Genomic DNA, 20,538 nt, shown 5'->3' on the forward strand with positions numbered 1-20,538 from the left:
CATGGGGCTTGAACCCATGGACCACAAGATCATGACCTGAGCTGAAGTCTGGCGCTTAACCAACTGACCAGCCAGGTGCCCCCATATACCTTTTTTTTTTTAAGCATTCATATCCATTTGGGGCATTTGAGTTAATTTTCATAGTTTATTATTTACAGATACCCCTATTTACAGAGACCCCCCCTGGCACTGCCTATCAGAATTTTGGTTGTTATAAACGTATGATAAAAACTATAAGCAACACTCCATTAAAAATAATTATACAATACAGTAAAACCAATTATAATAAAAGATTTTAATACTCTCTAGATTAGATCATGTTTCCTAAAATATAGTTACAATAGAATAAAAATTAGTGTTAATAGTTTTATTCCTGAATCTTAAGCAATAAAGATTATTTATATCATTTCAAATAACGTGTATATATGTATACAGATGTATGTACGTGTATGTGTGTATATGTATAGGTGCATGCATGCACGTGCACTATTTGCAAGTATGATTTTTTTCCTCTACAAATGTTTATAGGTCCTTTTAAGGATTATGTGCTGTAAGTACTTCATGTAGAGAATGTTAATGTGTGTGCTTTGTGCATAGCTTCCTGATGTATATATTTATTAGAAAAGTTCTGCTGATGATAATTACAGTGATGGTAGAAGGCACCTTGTAGGTCCCCAATATTAAAGTCTATAAGAGGCATCGGTGCTCTCTTCCTTCCTGAGGAGAGCTGCCTCATGAGATGAGTATAAACTGTCATTAGGAGACTATTTTAAGAGGTAGTCTGTCCTACTCTTCACTCTACCCATTCAATATCCTGCAATATCAACCAGTCTTTTTATTTTATGAGTTGAAGTACTTGAATTCTTTCATAACTTCTGAGATGAGATACGACAAAAGGTTACAAATAGCTCAAGTTCACCTTTAACTACAAGAGAAGGAAAAGAAGCCTGAGAAGTTTGCTGAAGTAGCATGACCTGCCACATATTTGTGACATCACAGACCTTTTTGGAGCCTAAAAAAGGAATAGGGTAGGATACATTGTTTAAATATGAACCAGATGGGAGGTAGAATATGTAGCAGAGTTCTCATAAAATGCTTTTGAAATATAGTGGTGTGAGAAACCAGACAAGGCGTTTGATAGAAAAATCCTGTTTTTGCAGAAAGTTTGGCCCAGTAGGAATTGGGTGCAAATATTTTAAGAGATGCTAATGATTTACAGCCTCCAGATATAATTTCCCCTACTAGTCTTCATCATGTTGTATATTTATACCTCCCTCCCTCAGTGGCTTGTTCAAGCTAAATTCAAATAAATTCAATGCTGTTTCCTTTGTATAGAAAAATTTTTGGTCACATTTGTTGACATTTTAGAAAGCAGCAATGAGGCTGATAAGTAAACATAATGCTAATGGTCCACTGTAGAGATTTTTGGTTGTACCTTTAGTGCACTAAGTCTTCTATAGATTGTGTTTTATAGCCATAAGAATCTCAAAGAGAATGCTACCCTGTTTTCTTTTCTTTGTTTCTAAATTTTGTGATGGGCTAGCATTACCTAGAAAGTGATTGTTTTATCTAAGTAGAATGCTGGCACCTAAAAACTAAAACATACAAAGCCTACACATGTATGTTTTTGTTCTTCAGCTATTTGAATTGTACAGTTTCTAGAACTTTAAAATAAACAGCTATTGATAGATAACGGTATAAAATTCCGAAGGTACTAAACCAATTTTATGCATTGTTAGAGAAATAGAAAACATAGAAAAATTAAAAATTCCATAAACTAGGAGGCATTTCTACATAATATTGTGATATAGAATAGTTATTGCTTTCATTTGTTCAACAGTTTTATGTTTCCTGTGATAACATTCAAATCAAACCCATATGACTAGTTCAAAAATGATAGTGCATGAAAAACTTCTTCTTACCAAGATTTTAATTTCTAAACTTAAGATGTTTAACAAATTGAGCAGAGAATTGATGATATATGCTAGTCCTTATTATCCTGTTTGGTAAATCAATTATTTTGACTATTTGAAGTTACTCAAGTTAGCTATGAAACTGAGGTTTGCCGCCAGCAAGCACATTGTAAACAGAGCATAGGTATATTGTTTGCTTAGCTTTAGAAATATTTGTGCTTGTAGAATGAGAGACTTTTCATGCTTATGTAGGTATCTAATGACAACCACTAGTTTCTCCTCCTCCCTGTCCCATTTAAGTTTCTTTGAGACTTGAAAAATAAATAAGCCTGATGTCTTTTTCTGTATGCCCATTTAAATTATGGCTGTTCTGAATTCATACTGTGAGTTGGAGGAAATGTTATAAGATTCCTTTTACAAAGTGTTTTAGTGATCTGTATAAGATTTGGGAAAATTGAAAATGCTGTTAAGGTAGCAGAGTACTTTGGAAAATAGGTATTATGTCCAGCAGTAAAGCACTGAGGTAGGGAAGGGCTAATAATGATATTAGCTAATATTCATTTAGTGCATATTATGTACTAGAAACTGTTCTAAGTGTTTTATAGGTAAAGAAAAAACTCACAGAAATGCCCCTGCATTAATGCAAGGTAGGATACTTTACATTTGGCAATTGGCCCCACTTCTCTGCCTCACCTCCCAGCTAGCTTAAAATTTACCCTTTTCGAGGTTGTAGTGGAGAGGAGAGAACAAGCTGGGCAGTAAATCATCAGTCAGCCTTATCTGAGGCAGCAGTCTGGTCCTCAGAAGTGAGTCCCCATATACTATATTCTCTTAGCCCAGTCTCCTCTGATGGAGGCAATGGCCACTGACTAACTGGGAGATGCCTAGAAGAAATTCCTCTGTCTGAGACATTCCATCTAGTTAGGGGATCCTGAATCTTCCTCATTAGATGACATTGATTGCCTGGGCAGAGCAGATATACTCTGAGCCACTTTTCGACTCGACTACCATACCATAGATTCCAGGATTCCAGGTGTAAGTAGTTAACTAACCTTTCAAACTTGTATTTATTGTGCATTTTCTCTGTGACTTACTTTAGTAATGACCCTGTTTGTCTAACTGAGCTATTGTTAGATTCCTTTGGAGGCATTCATTCATTCACTTGTTCTGTAAATATTGATTGAATGCTCATTCTGCAGCAGGCTTTATGTTGGGGATAAAACAGTGAACAGGGCCTAGGACAATTTCCTTAACCTCTCTATGCCTTTGTTTCTTCATTTGTAAAATGGAGATGGTAGTAGTAACAAATTTTAGGTTGTTAGAATGAAATACACGTAAAGGGCTTGACATAGGGCCTAGCATTTTAGTAAGTGCTTAAAAAACTTTAGTGTTTCTTATAATTTCTTCATAGATATAATTAATAATACCTATTATTATTATTTCCATATAGATAGAAATATAGTAATAGACATAGAAATGTATCCTGTCCCAACAGAAATTACATTCTAGTGGGTGACACTGAAACACTTGGGGAATTAGAAAATGTGTTCTGTGGATGGCGGACACTATGGCATTTTGTCAATCTAAGACGCCTTCAGTTTTAAGACAAATCATTATCATAGGTACTCAAGGAAAATGTAGCTTTGAACTGTGATATGGTGCTGAAAAGTCAACAACTCCAAGAGACATTCTGACCTCAGACATTTTAAATATGAAAAAAGTTTGTATCTTAGAGATAGAAAAAAGATAGTATTGTTATTTGGGAGAAAGATGATCTGTTCTGGTTTATAAAAGTGGTGCTGTTAAATAAAAAATGTTCTGGATATTGTTTTATGAATAGAATATAAAAAAGTTTATTAAATACATAGAAAAATGAAAAAGATGAAGTGCAAGTTAAAAGCTGACTGATGGAATAATATCTTCTGTGAGGTATTGGAGAATCTGTGATATTAATAACTACTTTCTTGTATACCTGTTATTGCAATTAATAGTCCAGAATTGGTACTTGGAGTGGTTTGGGAAAAAAGTAAGAAGTTCTGAGCCAGCTTTCATTGAAAGTGAAGGTTCCAGGCTTAGCAGCATTCTAAATTTTAAAATAACGGTCAGAAAATTGAAGAGCCTCCTTTACAGCATATCCAGATTTCAGGTGAATTCAGTGAATACATGACACTAAGCACTGTAGAGGAAATTTTTGTGCACTTCATTTCTCTAAATGACATTCTCAATGAGGGTTATGCATTTTCCAATGTGATATTTATGGTAGTTTTAAAATTTTCATAAAATCATAAAATTTTGTAGCTGAAAAAGTTCTTAGAAGTTATCTAGTGCAACTTTTATTCTTCAGAAGAACAGAAGCCCTTAGATGTTAAGAGAAGAGGCACATAACTCCTTTGTGGTCTAAACAAGACTAGAACTCATGTCTTCTGATTCATTGCTCTTTGAACTATACTGCTGCTGCCTCTTATACTGTCAGGATTTGAGACAAAAAGTGTGTTTGTATCATATCATATACACATGAGAATAAAGATTCTCATGTATCTAAATATTTAAAGAATATTTCTTTGTGTTTGAGAAACTAACAATAACTGCTTATTACTTTATTTTTTAATTTTATTGAAGATTTATTATGAATTATAAATTTAATTTTATTAACATATATTCATTTTTGAGAGACAGAGCATGAGCGGGGAAGGGGCATAGAGAGAAAGGGAGACACAGGATCTGAAGCAGGCTCCATACTCTGAGCTGTCAGCCCAGAGCCCGACGTGGGGCTCAACTCATAAACCACAAAATCATGACCTGAGCTGAAGTCGGACACCCAACCGACTAAGCCACCCAGGCGCCCCTAAATACTTTTAACCACTGTTTTGTAAATCTGTGTTTCAAGTTGCTAAATTAAGTGCCTGTTTCCTGGTATGCAGATTTTCCTAATTTATACTTAATTGCCTCAGATATAACATAGTTTTGACATTTTTAAACTCTTAATATTAAACAGCAATGCTAGGGAAAAGAGCACAAAAGAAGAAATACAAAATGAAACACATGTATAGTTTTATAAATTACTTTTTGTTTTGTGTTTTGTCCATGCACTGTGGCTGAATACTACACCCTAGATTAAAGGTATGACTCTACTTAAATGGTCTGTTGCAGCATTTTATTAGAAATTGGGTCTTATTTTTTGTTGTTGTAGGATACATAGGTCTCTTATTGTAGTTGTCTTTAAAGTGAAAGTTTGCTTGTGTTTTACAAGCACTATGAAAATTATCATAGGTAATGCTTGTGTTCAGAGTAGTATGTGTTTGACTAGCCTTCATTAGACCTTTTTTTAAGTCTCTTCCAAGCATGAATACTGACTACGTGGGAGTGGGAGGTAGTTTTAAGAGACAAAGTCAGATGCCTACCATTTGGAACTATATGACATTTAAAAACGTACACTAGAAAAAATTTAGAAATGTAAATTAGAGGGGCACCTGGGTGGCATAGTCAGTTGAGCATCCAACTCTTGGTTTCGGCTCAGGTCATGATCTCATGGTTCATGGGATTGAGCCCCATGTTGGACTCTGTGCTGACAGCACAGAGCCTGCTTGGGATTGTCTCTTTCACTCTCTCTCTGCCCTTCCCCTGCTCACATCCTCTCTCTCTCCCTCCCTCCCTCTCTCAAAATAAATAAATAAATAAACTTAAAAAAATGTAAATTGGCTACACAAGAGGCTGGTCTATAGTTTAGAAATCATATGAAGGGACAAATGATGGGGCATTTTAATGATTTTATTGAAGGAGTTGAAAAGGAAATGTATGTATTATTTTTGTGACAATTTTAGTATTGAAAAACAAACTGTTTAGTCATTACCATCATGGTAGTAAGATTGCTTTAAGGTAGAGGTTGGCACACTTTTTCTGCACCAGCCTAGTTAGTAATTCTTTTCTTTTCTTTTTAGTCCCATAGTCTCTATCGCAACTATTCATCTCTGCTGCTGTAGTGCAAAAGCAGCCATAGAGAATATGTGATCAAATAAGCAAACAGTTGTCTGGGCAGATTTAGCCTATAGCTATAGTTTATTGACCCGTTTTAAGATACCATAAATGCCCCTTCAGTCCATGGCACTATATGACTTTTGAATAGAAATAATTTAGAAAAGGGGCTTGACTTCTGAAGGGAAAAGAGAATTAATGTTTTAGGGAAGCCTAGCTTCAATATTTTCTACAGCTGAACATCTTTTTTCCATTGTTGCCTATCTCTAGCAGATAATAAAATTTTATAAAATCATTTCATTATGTTATTGATTACACATTTGTTTTTAAACTTTTCCTTGGAGTTGGTTTTGATTTCCTAGGATGTCAGTTTTATGGTTTTTGTTTCCTACTGCAGCTTTGAAAGTCAGCCAAGAATATTTCTCAGCCCATAAAACATTTTCACTATGCTATTCTGTAGCTAGCTCTCAATGATCTGTGGAAATAAAAGGCAAAGACAGCTTGGGTAATGGGAATCCAAAGAATTTCCTTCACCTAATCATCAGCATTAAATATAGCCACCATTTCCTCCTATAACAAATAGCAAATTGGACAAGTAGGAGTTTAACTTCTTTCTGTTTAGAACTGCCAATTGGAGGTGTCAGTAATGTTTCTGAATTTGATTATTTATTAAAAATATTGAAATAACTTTACCTGAGTGCTATACAATACCAACACAGGATATAGAATTTTAAAACTAGAAGGATCTACATATGTATTTCCTAATTCACTTCCCTCATTCATACATGCCAGTAATTATGAAATCTTCAAGGGAATAACAATGTCTTCATCCTCTTATCTTGGGTGTCTAGCACAATGCCTAGCAAAGAAGCACTCAGACGTTTATTTTTTGAATAAGGGAATGAAGACTTTGAGAAACTAGAGATTAGGTTCATTTAGCTGGTTGTTAGCGGAGTCTGACTTCACTGTGTTTTAGCATCCTTTGTAAACCAATTTTCTTTTAAAATTAAACACTGAGACTGCCTTTTGGATGTTTGTTACCTGTCTTATGTTTATAGAAGCACCATCATCTTCATTATAAAGAACCATTTGTAAGCTTTGGAATACATTCAACTGTCAGCTCTAAAAAAGAATTAACTGACATGCTAAATGATACTTTTTTCAAAATATTTCTATAGTTTTTATACACACTAACTCTGAAAGTGGGTCTGGACTCACAAAATTTGTCAGTTATGCTAAGGATACACAAAGATATTCTTTATAATGTACCTGATAGCAGCATAATCAGATGGTAACAAAGGATAGCAACAATAATGAAGATCATACTTTTTAGGTCACTGAGAAGACATTTTAAAAAAGATCCTTGACATCCTTGGTTTACTAATTCATTTTGTAGAAAGGTTACCCTCTGCCCAGAAGGCCATTCAGTCAGACTTATTTTATTATAATCACACTTATTTTATTGTAACCCAACTTATTTTAATCAACTCTTTTCTCAAGTAAGCAAGCACTCAAATCACTGGGTCCCAAAATCCTGGATATCTGTAGCTATATTTAGAGCATATAAAGGAAGATCCTGAATCAGTATCCACCCCTCCCCCCACTCCAAAAAAAGCAAAATTCATTTAGAAGACAAACAAAAGAGAGTAGGAAAAAAGATGAAGAAACTTCTTTTGGTATAGATCCAAGAAATCAAACAAGTAGAGATTTTCTTGTCATTAGTCTGTTTCTTGATCCAAGCATTTCTGCATTTGAGAAAACAATCTTATGAGTATATTATATTTGTTTTAGAAGGTTTTTTATTCTTTTAAAATTATTTTTAAAATTAAAAAAATATATCTGAAAAATATAAAAATATTATTATCTGGAAATTTTAGCTATTCAAAATAAATCATTCCTTGAGGATTCTGAGGAGCCAAGCTATTATCACATTTGCTATTATCACAACTAGTACACAATTAACATTAAAATGTAAAGAACTTTACCAATACACAGCAATTTCCTACTAATACATCTTACAGAAACAAAGTATTGTTCAGTACTTTATTAGGCTAACTGGTTTGGGCATGACTAGTAGTTAGGAAAGGCTTTGGAGGAATTGTTCTTGTCTTAGTATTATGTCAGTGGTTTTCATGGCAAAATTTAAGGAATTTTGATAACTTTCTACTGTGTTGTAAGTCAGGTGAGCTGGCAATATGAATCTGGATGTATGTACTGATCTGAAAATCTATCATACATCAAGTTCATGCTTTGTGTCAGCAAACATTTATATGCCAGACCCCCCCTGTTAGCTTATATGTTAAGATAACTTTGTTAAGCCACCTAACCATTAGCACCATTAGTGATAATTCTAATAATGATAATGCTTGTAACTACTACCTATTAATATTTTCATTGTGCTGAGCATTGTGCTAGATCTTTTGTCTATCTTGTCTAATTTTGAGGAAGGTATGAGCCCACCATGTATTAATTGAGAAAATTGAAGTTCAGAGAGGCTAAGTACTTTTTCCACAAGATTACACAAAAAAGTAAATGGTAAAGTTGGCATTTGAACCCATGCTTATCAAAGCTCATTCCCAAATTCAAAGCAACCTTCCCAATGAGTACTAACCAGTGAAGGTTTTACTGGAATGGTTTTTAAAACTTCACATTGTATAATAATTCATTATAGCCTACAACTTTAACTGAATTCTTTTATCAGTTCTAGCAAAATTCAGGTTTTCTATATATAGTACTATGTCATCTGCAAATAGTCAAAGTTTGACTTCTTCCTTGTCCATTTAGATGCCTTTCTTTCTTTTTGTTGTCTGATTGCTGTGGCTAGAACGTCCAGTACTATGTTAAACAACAGTGGTAAAAGTGAACATTTTTATTACATTGCAGCATGTTCCCTCAAAACCTACTTTGTTGAGGGTTTTCATCATGAATGGCTGTTATACTTTGCCACATGCTTTTTATGCATCTATTTAATGATCATATGGTTCTTATTTCTTGTATTAATTTCGTATGTCATGATTGATTAGCAATTATTGAACCACGCTTGCAACCCAGGAATTAATTTCACTCGATTGTAATGAATGATTTTTTAATGTATTGTTGGATTTGATTTGCTAGCATTTTATTGAGAACATTTGCATCTATGTTCATAAGGAATACTGGCCTGTAGTTCTCTTTTTTTAGTGGTGTCTTTATCTGATTTTGATATCAGGGTAATGCTTTACACCAATAATGAAGCAGCAGAGAGAGAGAAATTAAGGAATCAATCCCATTTACAATTGCACCCAAAACAATAAGATACCTAGGAATAAGCCTAGCCAAAGAGGTAAAAGATTTATACTCTGAAAACTATAAACCATTGGTGAAAGAAATTAAAGGTGTCACAAAGAAATGGAAAGACATTTCATGCTCATGGATTGGAAGAACAAATAATGTGAAAATGTCTATACTACTCAAAGCAACCTGCACATTTAATGCAATACCTATCAAAATACCAATAGCATTTTTCACAGAACAAGATAGATCAAACAATATTAAAATTTGTGTGGAACAACAGAACACTCTGACTAGCCAAAGCAACCTTGAAAAAGCCAAGCAAAGCTGGAGGCATCACAATTCTGGACTTTAAGTTATATTACAAAGCTTAGTAATCAAAACAGGATGGTACTGGCACAAAATAGACACCATAGATCAGTAGAACAGAATAGAGAACCCAGAAATGAACCCACAACTATATGGTCAATTAATCTTCAACAAAGCGGGAAAGAGTACCCAGTGGGAAAAAGTCTCTTCAACAAATGGTGTTGAGAAAACAGGACAGCGATGTGCAGAAGAATGAAATTGGACCACTTTCTTACACCATACACAATAGTAAATTCCAAATGGATTAAAGATCTAAATGTGAGACAGGAAACCATTAAAAGCTAGAGAATAACAGGCAGTAATTTCTTTGACACCAGCCATAGCAACTTCTTTCTAGATAAGTCTCCTAAAGCAAGGGAAACCAAAGCAAAAATAAACTATTGGAACTTCATCAAACTAAAAAGCTTCTGCACAACAAAGGAAACAGTCAACAAAACTAAAAGGCAGCCTGTGGAATAAAAGAAGATATTTGCAAATGACATATCTGATAAAGGGTTAGTATCCAAAATATATAAAGAACTTATAAAAGGGTCAGAAGACATACAGATGGCCAGCAGACACATGAAAAATCGTCAACCTCACTCATTATTGGGGAAATCCAGATCAAAACTACAATGAGATATCACCTCACATCTGTCAGAATGGCTAAAATCAACGACACAAGAAACAACAGGTTTTGGTGAGAATGTGAAAAAAGGGGAACCCTCTTATGCTGTTGGTGGAAGTGCAAACTGGTGCAGCCACTGTGGAAAACAGTATGGAGGTTCCTCAAAAAGTTAAAAATAGAATTACCTTCTGATCCAGCACTTGCTCTACTGTTTACCCAAAGGATACAAAAATACTAATTCCAAGGAATACATGCACTCTTATGTTCATAGCAGTATTATTTACAATAGCCAAATTATGGAAGTATCCATTGACTGAGGTGGTATATATGGTTTGTGAGTTTGAGCCCCACATTGGGCCCTGTGCTGACAGCTTGGAGCCTGGAGCCTGCTTTAGATCCTGTGTCTCCTTCTCTCTCTGCCCCTCCCCTGCTTGCGCTGTCTCTCTCTCTCTCTCAAAAACAAATAAACATTAAAAGAAATTAAGAGGTGGTATATATACGCGATGGAATAGTACTCAGCCATAAAAAAGAATGAAATCTTGCCATTTGCAAGGACATGGTTGGAGTTAAAGAGTATTATAAATAAGCAAAGTTAATCAGGGAAATACAAATATTATGATTTCACTCACATGTGTTCTTTAAGAAGCAGAACAAACAAGCAAAGGGAAATAGAGAGAGAGGCAAACCAAGAAATATACTCTTGACTGTAGAGAACAAACTGATGGTTTCCAGAAGTGAGTTGGGTGGGTGATGAGTTTAAGTGCATGATGGGGATTAAGGAGTGTGCTTGTTTTGATGAGCACCTGGTTTTGTGTAGAAGTGTTGAATTACTGTGTTGTACACCTGAAATGAATATTATGCTATATGTTAACTAACTTGAAGTTAAATAAAAACCTTATTTTTTTAATAAAAACTTTTACAAATAATAATTCATTATAATAACTAGAGAATTTTAATCTTCTGTGTCACTGTTTCTGAATCTATGGCATTGGGAAATGATGCGTGTTTATAAGCATTTTCTCTGCTTTAATTTTGAGACTGCTTTTTTCAGAAAATGAATTTGAACTGATATGTTCCTTATTATTTATTTTGTTGGATTATGTTCATGACAATAGTGTGGGGATGTCCAGGACTGTGAAAAAATTCTCTTCCAAAAACTGCTTTTGGCAAAGCGTATGTTGAACTGTGAGTTTAAAGATCACTTGTTTCTCTAATACTGTGTTTGAGTCAAAACTATACAGATGTAATGAGTATTGACTATGTTAGCTTGGAATTTTTACTAGGAAATTATGGCAGAATGGAAAAATACATACTTCTGTGTCATTCTCTATGCTAACAGTTTATACAGAACTACAGTTGTGCAGAGTACATACAGCTTTACAGAGCTCTAGGACAGCTGGAGAATATAACTCACTATGTATTCCTCTACTTTGTAGGATATCCTGTTAATCTAAAATAGTTTATTTACTGTTAGGTTCATGGAAATATTGATCCTAATCTGACAGCATAGTTTTAAGCTAGAAAATTCAAGGCATTGTTGATTCTTGACATTCATTATATAGTATTTGCTCTTAGTTTTTGAATTTTGGTGCTTATTTCTCCTTAATTAGCCTCTATTTTTTCAATACCATTAAGCATTTTCATTCAACTATAATAAAATTAGTCTTTCCCACCTCCCTCACTGTGTGCTGGTTTAAAAGATGGCCCTTATAGATATTGCAGCTTTACTTTGGCTCGATGGTGTATTTGGTTTACAAAACTTTCAAGTTATTTATGCTTTATAGTATTATGGAAAGAGTGTAGACTCTGGAGTCAAATAGATATGTATTCATATCCTGCCTCTGCCATTTGCTAGCTGTGGAATCTTGGGCAAATTACTCAACCTTTCTGTGCCTTGGTTTTCGTGCTGTTATTGGGATGAATAGTACATGGGATGCATGGCAAGTTAACAGAGCAAGTTAAATATGTGTCAGTTTAAATATAATTTATTGTCAAGTTAGCTGGCATACAGTGAATACAGTGTGCTCTTGGCTTTGGTAGTAGATTCCCATGATTCATCACTTACATACAACACCCAGTGCTTCTCCCAACAAGTACCCTCCTCAGTGCCCATTACCCATTGTCCCCCCACCCCCACCCCGCCCGGCCCCTGCCATCAACCTTCAGTTTGTTCTCTGTATTTAAGAGTCTCTCATGGTTTGCCTCCCTCTCTGTTTGAAACTCTTTTCTCCCCTTCCTTCCTCCATGGTCTTCTGTTAAGTTTCTCAAATTCCACATATGATTGAAAACATGATCTTTCTCTGACTGACTAATTTCACTTAGCATAATACCTTCCAGTTCCATCTACATTGTTGCAAATGGCAAGGTTTCATTCTTTCTCATTGCCAAATAGTATTCCATTGTATATATAAACCACATCTTCTTTATACATTCATCAGTTGATGGACGTTTGGGCTCTTTCCATAATTTTGCTATTGTTGATAGCACTGCCATAAACGTTGGGGTACATGTGCCTGTTTGAATCAGCACTTTTGTATCCTTTGATTAAATTCCTAGTAGTGCAGTTGCTGGCTCATAGGGTAATTCTATTTTTAATTTTTTGAGGATCCTCCACACTGTTTTCCAGAGCAGCTGTACCAGTTTGCATTACCACCAACAGTGCAAGAGGGTTCCCCTATCTCCACATCCTTGCCAACATCTGTTGTTTCCTGAGTTATTAATTTTAGCCACTCGGACCAGTATGAGGTGGTATCTCAATGTGGTTTTGATTTGTGTTTCCCTGATGATGAGCAATGTTGAGCATCTTTTCCTGTGTCTGTCTGCCATCTGGATGTCTTTTTTGGAAAAGTGTCTATTCATATCTTCTGCCCATTTCTTCACTGGATTATTTGTTTTTTGGGTGTTGAGTTTGGTAAGTTCTTTATAGATTTTGGATACTAACCCTTTATCAGATGTCATTTGCAAATATCTTCTCCCATTCCTTAGGTTGCCTTTTAGTTTTGTTGATTTTCTTTGCTATGCAGAAGCTTTTTATTTTGATGAGGGCCCAGTAGTTCATTTTTGCTTTTATTTCTCTTCTCTTTGGTGACGTGTTGGTTAAGAAGTTGCTGCAGCTGAGATCAAAGAGGTTGTTGCCTGTTTTCTACTTTAGGGTTTGATGGTGTCCTATCTCACGTTTAGGTCTTTGATCCATTTTGAATTTATTTTTGTGTATGGTGTAAGAGAGTACAGTTTCATTCTTCTGCATGTTGCTGTCCAGTTCTCTCAGCACCATTTACTAGAAAGAATGTCTTTTTTCCATTGGATGTTCTTTCCTGCTTTGTCAAAGATTAGTTGGCCATATATTTGTGGGCCCAGTTCTAGGTTTTCTATTCCATTGATCTATGTGTCTGCTTTTGTGTTAGTACCATACTGTCTTAATGATTACAGGTTTGTAATACAGGCTAATGTTGGGGGTTGTGGTGCCTCCAGCTTGGTGTTCTTTTTCAACATTACCTTGGCTATTTGGGGTCTTTTGTGGTTCCATATACATTTTAGGATTGTTTGTTCTAGCTCTGTGAAGAATGCTGGTGCTATTTTGATTGGGATTGTATTGAATGAATAGATTGCTTTGGGTCATATTGACATTTGTTCTTCCAATCCATGAACACGGAATGTTTTCAAGTTCATTGTGTCTTCTTCAGTTTCTTTTAAAAGTTTTCTATGGTTGTCAGCATACAGATCTTTTACATAATTGGTTAGGTTTATTCCTAGGTATTTTATGTTTCTTGGTGCAGTTGTAAATGGGCTTGATTTCTCGATTTCTCTTTCTGTTGCTTCATCATTGGTAATAGAAATGCAGCTAACTTCTGTACGTTGATTTTATATCCTGCGACTTGGCTGAATTCCTATATCAGTTCTAGCAGCTTTTTGGTGGAGTCTTATGGGTTTTCCATGTCTAGTATCATGTCATTTGCAAAAAGTTAAAGTTTGATTTCTATTTTGCCAGTTTGGGTGCCTTTTATTTCATTTTGTTGTCTGATTGCTGAGGCTAGGACTTCCAATACTATGTTAAACAACAGTGGTGAGAGTGGACCTCCCTGTTATGTTCCTGATCTCAGGGGAAAGCTCTCAGTTTTTCCTCACTGAGGATGATATTAGCTGGGGCCTTTCATATGTGGCTTTTATGATGTTAAGGTATGTTCCTTATATCCTGACTTGCGGGTTTTTATTAAGAACGGATGCTGTATTTTGTCAAATGATTTTTCCTCTTTTTCTTTTTAATATTTATTTATTTTGGGGAGAACGCAAGTGGGGGAGGGGTAGAGAGAGGGTGACAGAGGATCTGAAGCGGGCTCTGCAATGACAGACTGACAGCAGTAAGCCCAATGTGGGGCTCAAACTCAGAAACCGTTGAGATCATGACCTGCACTGAAATTGTACATTCAACTGACTGAACTACCCATGTGCCCCTTTGTCAAATGCTTTTTCTGCATCCATTGACAGGATGATATGGTCCTTATCATGTTGATTGATTTGCAAATATTGAGCCAGCCCTGCAGCCCAGGAATGAATCCCACTTGATCATGGTGAATAATTCTTTTAATACACTGTTGAATTCGATTTACTTGTATCTTCTTGAGAATTTTCACATTGATGTTCATCAGGGATATTGGCCTGTAATTCTCCTTTATAGAAGGGTCTGTGTCAGGTGTGGGAATCAAGGTAATGCTGGCTTCATAGAATGAGTCCAGAAGCTTTCCTTCTGTTTCTCTATTTTCGAACATTGCTTTAAATGTCTGGTAGAATTCCCCTGGGAAGCCATCTGGCCCAGGACTCTTATTTGTTGGGAGATTTTTGATAACCAGTTCAATTTCTTGCTGGCTATGGGTCTGTTCAATTTTCTGTTTCTTCCCATTTGAGTTTTGGTAGTGTGTGGGTGTCTAAGAATTTGTCCATTTCTTCAAGGTTGTCCAGTTTGTTGACATACAATTTTTCATAGTATTCTCTAATAATTGTTTGTATCTCTAGGGAGGGTATTGGTTGTGATCTGTCCTCTTTCATTCATGATTTTATCTATTTGGGTCCTTTCTTCTTTTTGAGCCATCTGGCTGGGGGGTTATTAATTTTGTTTATTTAAAAAAAAATCAGTTCATAGATTCATTGATCTGTTCTACTGTTTTTTGTTTTTTGGGTTTTTTTGGATTCTATATTGTTTATTTCTGCTCTAATCTTTATTATTTCTCTTCTTCTGCTGGCTTTGGGGTTTCTTTGCTGCCCTGCTTCTAGCTCCTTTAGGTGTGAGGTTAGGTTGCGTATTTGGGATTTTTCTTGTTTCTTGAGATAGGCCTGGATTGCAATGTATTTTCCTCTTAGGACTGCCTTTGCTGCATCCTAAAGGGTTTGAACTGTCGCATTTTCTTTTTTTTTTTTTTTTTTAATTTTTTTTTTTAACGTTTATTTATTTTTGAGACAGAGAGAGACAGAGCATGAACAGGGGAGGGGCAGAGAGAGAGGGAGACACAGAATCTGAAACAGGCTCCAGGCTCTGAGCTGTCAGCACAGAGCCCGACGCGGGGCTCGAACTCACAGACCGTGAGATCATGACCTGAGCCGAAGTCGGACGCTTAACCGACCAAGCCACCACCCAGGCACCCCTGAACTGTCGAATTTTCATTTTCATTTGCTTCCATATATTTTTTAATTTCCTCTTTAATTTCCTAGTTGACCCATTTATTCTTTAGTAGGATGTTCTTTAACCTCCATGCATTTGGAGGCTTTCCAAATTTTTTCTTGTGGTTGATTTCAAGTTTCGTAGCATTGTGATCTGAAAATATGCATGGTATAGATTCTTTTATATTTATTGAGGGCTGTTTTGTGACCCAGTATGTGGTCCATCTTGGAGAATGTTCCATGTGTACTCGAGAAGAATGTGTATTCTGCTGCTTTTGGATGAAAAGTTCTGAATATATCTGTCAGGTTCATCTGGTCCAGTGTATCATTCAAGACCATTGTTTGTTTATTGATTTTCTGCCTAGATGATCTGTCCATTGTTGCAAGTGGAGTATTAAAGTAGCCTACAATTACCATGTTATTATCAGTAAGATTGCTTATGTTTGTGATTAATTGATTTATGTATTTGGGTGTTCCAAGTTTGGGGCATAAAAATTTACAATTGTTAGCTCTTCTTGATGGATAGACCCCTTAGGTGTGATATAATGCCCTTTTCATCTCTTGTTACAGTCTTTAGTTTAAAATCTAGTTTGTCTGATATAAGTATGGCTACTCCAGCTTTCTTCTGACTTCCAGTAGCATTATAGATGGTTTCTCATCCCCTTACTTTTAATCTGAAGGTGTCCTCAGGTCTAAAATGAGTCTCTTATAGGCCGTATATCGATTGATCTTGGTTTTTTATCCATTCGGATACCCTGTGTCTTTTGGTTGGGGCATTTAGTCCATTTACATTCAGAGTAATGTAAATACAGATATAGCTACAGATTTACTGTCATCATGTTACCCGTAGCTTTCATGCTTGTGATGATGTCTCAGGTCCTTTGTGTTCTTTGCAGCATTTCATTCACAGCATCCCCCTTAGGATCTCTTGCAGGGATGGTATAGTGGTCATGAACTCCTTCAACTTTTGTTTGTCTGGGAAAGCCTTTATCTCTCCTTCTATTCTGAATGACAGCCTTGCTGGATATTTGGCTGCATATTTTTCCTATACAGCCCATTGAATATTTCCTGCCATTCCCTTCTGGCCTGACAAGTTTCAGTGGATAGGTCTGCTACTACCCTTATGTGTCTACCGTTATAGGTCAAGGCCCATTTGTCCCTGGCTGCTTTCAGAATTCTCTCTTCATCTTTGTACTTTGCTAGTTTTGCTATGATATGATGTGGTGAAGACTTATTCTTGTTGATTCTAAAGGGAGTTTTCTGTGCCTCCTGGATTTTGATGTCTGCCTCCTTCCCCAGATTAGGGAAGTTCTCAACTATAATTTGTTCAAATAAACCTTCTGGCCCTTTCTCTCTCTTCTTCTTCTGGAACTCCTATGATACAGATATTATTACATTTCATTGAATCACTTTGTTCTCTAATTCTACCCTCATGGTCTAGTATTTTCTTATCTCTCTTTTTCTCAGTTTCACATTTTCTGTAATTTTATCTTTTATTTCACTTATTCTCCCCTCTGCTTCCTCATCCTTGCTGTTAGTGCATTTAGTTTATTTTGCCTCTCATTTACAGCATTCCTTAATTCTTTGACTATTTCTTAGTTCCTTGATCTCTGTAGCAATAGATTCTCTGTTGTCTTCCATGCTTTTTTCAAACCCTGCTATTAATCTTACAACTATTCTAAGTTCTTGCTCAAATATATTGTTTATATCTGTTTTGAGCAATTCTCTACCTGTCATTTCTTCCTGGAATTTCTTTTGAGGAGAATTCTTCCATTTTGTCATTTTGGCTAGTTTTCTGTCCTTTACATGTTTTAATGGGTTGTTATGTGTTTTGCACCTGCGAACACTACTATATTAAGAAAGGGTCATATACTGTCTAGGGCCTGGCCCTTCAGGATGTGTTTTTGGGGTGTATTGGGTACTGTCTGTTGTTATGACTCTGGTTGCTTTATCTCCTTACTCGCAGTTGTGGTTTGGACCTTCCACCAGGTGTGCTTTGACTTGTTCCTTGAAGTAACCATGGAAAAAATTTAAAAGGAGGGTGGTGGTGGAAGAAGCCTTATCCCACATGAAGAGAGAAATGACAGGGGTGGGGAAGAAGAAAAGAAAAGTAAAAATTGACCAGCTAAAGAATCAGAGAAACTATACATATGGTTTAATCCAGAGAAAGGGAAGATAATAAAGAAGGAGATACAGAAGAGGTGTAAAAAGGATAGATTAAAAAATATATACCTGCTTAACCAAACCAACAACCAGAATAGAGAAGGGGAGAAATAAGAGGAAGAAAACAAAAAAAGAAAGAAAAAAATATATATGTAAAATAAGAATTGACCAAGAATCAAATCAGAAAATGCAAAACTGCTGGACCAATATCTGATGGTGCCTTGGAATGGGTGGTTGTGCTGGTGTGGAGGAGGGGCCCTCTGTTTGGTCAGTGTCAGTCTAGCTCTGGTAGATAACACAGTTACCAGGCATGGAGGGGCAGGGTTTGGTATAAGTGGGTCTGCCTCCAGTGGGTACCCACTGTCCTGTTCCCTGGAGCCCTACTGTGTTGGTGATGGAGAGAAAAATGGCCACACCCCAGTCTCTCCTCCCTGGACTGGATGACCTAAATCACACTGTTCAGGCTGTCCTCACAGCACTGTGAGGCTGTGATCTGGCTGTTTTGTCCAGCTCCACAGTCTCCTGGCCGTCCAGGAGCTTTGCTGAGATTCAAACCCCATTGTCTTAAAGGATCCTGCTCTGCACACCCTGGTTATGGAATAGTGCCACTCCATCCAGCTGACAAAGGGCTCTGGCTGGCAGGAGCCTGCATGGTCTTTTGTCCTTGAAGTAGCTATATACCTTCTTTTCACAGCACTCAAGGGAGGGAACTGCTCTCTCCCACTGTATCTCTGAGCTCACTACTGAGCTTGGGGCTGCCCCTCCTCCTCCCCAGGCATGTGCATAGGACAGCAGACCTCGGTCTGGAGGAAGTTCCACAACCCTGGATCGTTACTCCTAAGACTGTTTGCAAGTTAGAAATTGGCTCCTTCTCCGTTTCTTTCTTTCTTTCTTTTTTTTTTTTTTTTTTTTTTTTTTTTTTTTTTTTTTTTTTTTTTTTGTTCCCTGGTCTGTGGTCTGGAGAGATTTTTGTCCTGGCCAAATACAATCTTACACTTCCACAGCCTCTCTTTATCTTCCTTTTGTCTCTCCACAGAAGGGTATCCCTCCCCTCCATGCCTACGCCGCCCATTTTGTCTCTCCCAATTCACAGTCATGGACCTATGGCCTGCCAATCTGTCCCTCTGGGCCCCTGGAGATGTTTGTCACTCTGTAGTGTGGATTCCTGGGCCAAGTCTTCTGGCCTCAATACTGCTGTGCTTGAGGGACAAGGGATCTCCGGGCCCCCCTACTTCTCCACCATGTTGATGCCTCTTTGTGTCATTTGTTATTAACACAGTATCTGGGAGGTAGATACTCAATGAACAGTGGGTATTTTTTATCATTATTTATGAAGGTTTTCGCCTCACATCTTGTCTGAGAAATCAAAGCTCTCCATTTTCCCGAGGCTATTAGGTCAGGCACAGATAACTGCCTTGTGCAAATGGAATATAAACTGAGTTTTCATAATTCTGCCAGCAAATGGTTTATCAAATCAGGGGAGTTTAATTTTTATTTATGGGAATCAGAGATTTTGTTGTGATTATTTTTGAGGCAGCCCAACAAGGTAAGCAAGAAATCTAAGAAATCTCTGATTTTTATAGACCCTTCAAATGTTTAATTACCAAGTATTATGGTCAGCTGGACAATGTAGCTAGAATTTTAAACATGCAGAATATTGTTTGCAGGAAAATAGAATATGTAGAATATGATATAATTTTGAGAGAGAATCCCAAGCCCACTGTGCACTGTCCACACAGAGCCTGATGTGGGGCTCGAAACCATGGACCATGAGATGATGACCTGAGCTGAAGTTGGATGCTTAACCGACTGAGCCACCCACGCCCCTATTTTTGAGTTTTAAGGGTTCTTTTTATATTTTGGATATCAGTCCTTTATGAGACATGTCTTCTGCAAATATTTTCTCTCAGCTTGTGGCTTGTTTCCTCATTCTTTTGTTGGTGTCTTTTGAAGAGCAGGTGTTTTTAATTTTAGTGAAGTCCAGCTATTATTTCTGTCATGGATCATTCCTTTAGTATTGTATCTAAAAAGTCATCAACATAGCCAAGATCATTTGGATTTTCTTCTCTGTTACTATCTAGGAGTTTATAGTTTTGCATTTTGTGTTTAGATCTGTGATCCAGTTTGAGTTAATTTTTCTGAGTGGTGTAAGGTTTCTGTCTAGATCCTTTTTTTTTTTTTTTTGCACGTGGATGTCCAGTTCTAGCAGTATTTGTTGAGAAAATTTTTCTTGTTGATGCTTTATTCACCTGCAAGAAAACACAGTTTTGTTTATTCCTTCCCAATCTGTATACCATTTCTTACCTTTTCTTGTCCTGTTGGACTAGCTGGGACTTCTAGTACACTGTTGAAAAAGACTGGTGAGAGGGGACATCTTTGCCTTGTTCCTGATATTAGTGGAAAAGTTTTTTGTTTTTCACCATTATGTATGATGTTATAGGTTTTTTGTAGATATTGTTTTTATCATGTTGAGGAAGTTCTTTTTATTATTAATTAGCTGTGTTTGTATCATGACTGGGTGTTGGATATTTTCATATATATCTTTATTGAAGTAAACTTGCCAGAGTGTTACATTAGTTTCAGGTGTACACT

At 36.4% G+C, this 20,538-nt stretch overlaps 1 protein-coding gene across 3 annotated transcripts in view; it reads left to right on the forward strand.

The window, feature by feature from the left end:
* Positions 1-20,538, forward strand: part of SPATA5 (spermatogenesis associated 5) — a 360,927-nt gene that overhangs the window by 93,930 nt on the left and 246,459 nt on the right. The gene's annotated exons all lie outside the window — the stretch shown is intronic.

Source organism: Panthera uncia, chromosome B1 (assembly GCF_023721935.1).
Source record: "Panthera uncia isolate 11264 chromosome B1, Puncia_PCG_1.0, whole genome shotgun sequence".
Taxonomy (NCBI): domain Eukaryota; kingdom Metazoa; phylum Chordata; class Mammalia; order Carnivora; family Felidae; genus Panthera; species Panthera uncia.